This window comes from Vigna unguiculata, chromosome 11 (assembly GCF_037176805.1).
Source record: "Vigna unguiculata cultivar grain cowpea cultivar isolate G323 ecotype 2 chromosome 11, ASM3717680v1, whole genome shotgun sequence".
NCBI classification, from domain to species: Eukaryota; Viridiplantae; Streptophyta; class Magnoliopsida; order Fabales; family Fabaceae; genus Vigna; species Vigna unguiculata.
Window position 1 is genome coordinate 24,912,832 of NC_140802.1, and position 5,071 is coordinate 24,917,902.

A 5,071-nucleotide genomic window follows, 5' to 3' on the forward strand; every position below is an offset into this window, starting at 1 on the left:
AAACGTTGTCTCTCTGGAGCAGTAGTTCATGAAGACTCTTTGAATTTCTTGGAGCAACTTTTGTTTTATTTAGAGGTTTGGCTGGCTATGGAGAGCCATCATCCAGGTTTGATCTTTCTCTGGTTTTTGGCTATTGCCTGGTGGTTTCCCAGGTCTACAAGTGGGATCATGATGTGCGTGTTGAGACCTTTTGTGGGATTCAAGAGTCTTGGTGTTTGTTCTTATATATTTTGAAAGTTTAATCTTGTGGATTATGTAAATATTTTAAAATAGTGCAAGTCATGCTCATGTTGCCTTGACAAACTAGATGTAGCCTAGTTTTAAAAAACCCAGTATAAAAACATGTGTGCTCATGTTTGAATCTCTCTTAACTTGAATTTTGATATAAAGTTTGAAGAAATATGGTTTTAATAATCTTTGTATGTTTCTTGAGTTTTTTGACACAAAATCATTGTTTGGAATCAATCTTTATAACTTGCAAATATTGTTTGAGTTAATCATCAAATTCGTGTTTCTATAGAATTTCTTAATATTTCAATCAATTGTTTGTTTATTTTAATATGTTGAAATATACTGATATATCTGGTTGACTATCTCTTTATACTGATTGCATTAGGAAGAAAGATTTTTATTTCTAATGTTTTTGGAACAAATTTTATTTTAGAAATATTGTATAAGTTAGATGATTTTGACATCGGATATTCTTTTAATTTAGAAAGTTTATTTTGTTGAAATAAAGAAAGTTTTTTATGCGAAAAATTTCTGCATATTTTTTTAGTAGCATCTTAACAAGGTGTTACACTCTAATGTTAATGAGAACAATTAAACAATGTCACCTCTAGTCCCGCTGATTTGATACCAAATGAAGACGGTTTAATTCACCCATCGTCAATTGTTTGAACTTATAACGATGGATATATTATTGATGATACTAGCACCATCTTTGAAATTCCTTGCTAGAATTAGACACTAGAAACCCCATTAGCCAAGTCTTAGATTGAATAGGTTCCTATGGTAACAAAACGTATAATAAAACAAACTGAGATAAGCTCATATACATGTGTGTGTGTGTGCCAAATTGAATAGGTTCTGATGATAACAAAATGTATAATAAAACAAATTGAGATAAGGTTATATACATTCGTGTGTATGTGTGTGCACGTGTGTGCGTGTGTGTAACGCTTCAAAGAAAGAAGCAAACATATGAAAAAGCAAGGGTTAGAAGAGCTTAGTTGAAAGCATTGGGTAGACGAGTGGAAGGTTTGATCAAACAATTAAGCCATCAGATGACTCAGGTTCTAAACAAGTGTCAAATGACTTGGATTAAGTTGAACGTGTTAGATGACTCAAGACAACTAGTCAAATACAAGGACTATATGATTGAAAGCTTGCAAGAGAAAAATGCAGTATCAGCTAACTATGTTGGCCATACGAGTCAACCTAAAGTGGTAAAGCATTGAACTTCTACAAAGGAGTAGATGAGTCAAGGTAAACATTAGACAAGCAAAGCGATAAAGCATTAGATGAGTCAGATAAGAACATCAGACTATAATATTGAATAGACGAAGTAAATATGATGAAACAAAGCATTTGACTCATGCAAGTTTAGGCAAGTAAACAGGAGACGTTAAATGAGTCAATGTGAGCTCACAAAGGATACTAGACTAGTATTTGTTAGAGGAGTCAAAGTCAACTTGCGAAGCATAACATTGAAACACCTATTAGACGAGTACTTTCATTAGAAGACCTAATTGGAAGGATGACTACACGTGTCAAAAGTCAAAGCACTTAACGAGTATGAAATTGATCAAGCAAATCAAGTTCAGAAAGACATGGAAGAAATACATTTAATCAGATGGTGATTTGGATCAATTGCAAATGGATTAATGAAATTTTGAATGTTGAAACTGATGATTAAGAGAATTGCGTAACAACTCTCAACATATTTGAATATATTATGATTGAAGACATGAATATGGAAACGAACAATAGTTGAAGATATTACTGAAGTTATATTTCAAAAATATCTGAACGTTGATCTATATCAAATTATCCAAACAAGGAAGTATTTCAAATTTCTCTTTGATTAATAATTCTAAATATTTTCGTATGAATATCAACCAATCACAAGATAGGAAAAGGACTACACGATTAAAGACAACAAGAGAATCTCCAACTAATTAAAGCCTCAGAGTTACAATGTTAGAAATTCAAATTGATGAAAGGCTAAAAAGAAAAGAATTGATAATTCATAGGAAGCAATACACTTTGTTTAATGTTAAAGAACTTCAAAAGTGAAAACTGATAGAGAATGTTTGAAGATATATATATATATATATATATATATATATATATATATATATATATATATATATATATATATATATATATATATATATATATATATATATATATATATATGAAGATTTATGTATCAGCAGTGAAGTTATACAAGCCCAACTATATAGATCAAGACTAAGATGAAGAAGAAATAAGAGAAACAAGGGAGAAAAAGAAGAAGAGTTGAAACGTTTTCAAATTGATTCTCAAAATTGAAAAGATAAAACAAAAGGAGAGAATTATTTGTGAACACAAATTATCATATCCATCTTGTTAGAGAGTGATATTGGATTGAGGAAAACTATTGTAAATCCTTCACTGTGTGAATATTGTGAACGTTGTTATGACTCTCCTGCGTGAGAGATTATCCTTGTGGTATTGTGAATTTTTTTTATATATGAGAGGGAGAAGAGATGTTATACCTAGAGAGGTTTATACTCATGTTCTTAGAGAGGATAAACTCATGCTACCAAGAGAGATTGATACTTGTTGTAACTTGGAGAGGTTAATATTCATTGGTATGGACATAACCTAAAGTGGAGGTGAACCAATATAAATCCTTGTGTGCATTCTTCTCTTCCTTACTCCTTACATTATTTGTACTAGTTGTAATAAGTGTGTGCTAAAAAAATTTCAAATGTCTATAGACTTTATTCAACACACACCCCGTTACTTTCAGAGTCATTTTGCACTGACAATCTTTTTAACTATCGTTAAAGCCCCGCCTTTACTAATGATGCAAACATCTTTTAAACCTTGAAATCATTTTTCACTAAGGAGACTAAACCCACATAAAATTTTGTTAATAATAAATAAAGAATTGAAGAATTCGAGTAGTAAGTTAGTAAAGTTAGTGGTTTGAGGGTAATTGTGAATTTTGTCCTCCATTCTGTGGTGTGGGGTTGACATGGATCTTGACCTTTGGTGAAACATTCCTTGGACTCATTATTTGGCCCGCACTCATCTCACAAACTTTGCTTATAAAATCCTACAATATTTTGAGGACGCCCTTTGAAAACTATTCCCTGCCTTGTCGTTTTCTGCCCTTATATTCCTTTCTCTTTTTGTTTTCTCTCTCTCTTACCCTATCTTTTGTCAGAAAACGCTTCTTCTAATTCTATTCTTTGATTTATTGCTTTGTCTACAAGTGTGTGATGCTTACAAAAATAAATAATATCCTTTTACTAATCAATTAAAAGACCCATATTTGACAACACTTTTTCCTATTCTCTTCTCTATCAGACATCTAGAATCACCACTGCCTCCAGTGCCTTTGTTTCTTTACAATAACAGTTCAATAATTGACTCCAATTTGATATGTCTAGAGGGATTCATACAGTTTCTAACACTTCTTTCTTATATAATAAAAGAACGGATGAATTTGACTATAGTGAGTTATTACTAGAAAGATTTTTAGTCAATTGATTGAATTATTTACTTGTAATATTTTTGGTCTTGTGTCGTATAGAGTACATGTTTTATATTTTAAATTTCTAATACATGTATATTTTATAATTTATACATTTTAATACAATTAAAATTTACAATAAAAAAATTATAATTGATAGTTTACAATATATAATTTCAATTGGGATACTAGGGTATTTTAAATTATTATTGATTTCTTTTAACAAATAATTTTGAATCAATTATGAGATAGAGAAAAAAACAAAAGGAAAGGTTAAAAAAAAACAAAGTATTTTAAAAGATTGGTGTTTGACTTTAAATTAAGAATGCATTTGGGTTAAAAGTATTTATATTTCTATCAAACTTCCTGGTCGAACTATTTAAGCATTCATATCTTATCATTAATGAATTAAGATTGATCTAATTAACAATGCCACCAAATGAGATTGAGTCTGCACAGCATGACCTCACATATACATCATAATTTTAGAAAAAGAAAGTACAAATATATATATATATATATATATATATATATATATATATATATATATATATATAATTTAGGGTTAAATATATTTTTAGTCCTTTAACTTTCATTAAAAATTGAAATTAGTCATTCTTTGAAACTATGGACCAATTTAGTCTCTCATATTTAGAAATGTGTGAATTTAGTTCTTTTAATCTAATTGTGTTAAGTTATTAAGTTTATTTTATGTTTCAAACATATTTTAAATGTGATTCTCAACTAAAATTAAAGCAGAAATGTGTTAAAGAGCATAAACAACTCAAATGGTATCACAAAGCATATTTGAAACGTCAAATAAAGTTAACAAAAATTTTGTTAAAATGACTAAATTCACACATTTATAAATGTAAGAGACTAAATTGGATTAAAATTTCAAAACGGGATTAAAAGAAAAAACCATATTTATTCTTATTATATTTATACACACACATGAAAGAGAATACATGGTTTTTTTTTTCTCACTAAATATGAACACTAAATTTTGTGAAGACAAACAAAGGCAAAAACCGTAGGACCATAAATTCTAAGTCATGATGAAACTATGAGGAAAAACACATGGACCTGCCTCTTGCATTCTTTTAATGTATTCACTTGTCATTATTGAAAAGTGGTCTCTAATCTCATGCCTATTTAACACCTTCAATTGCTTTTAGTCCTTAAAAATGAAAAGAAAAAAATAGGGTCTAGTTCATTGCTACCTTCTTTCCCCCCTAAAAAATTAACTCTCCTTCCCCTTTATTTTCTAAATTTTAAATGAATGCACAAGATAAATCATTGTTATTTTGACTTCTTTTAGAC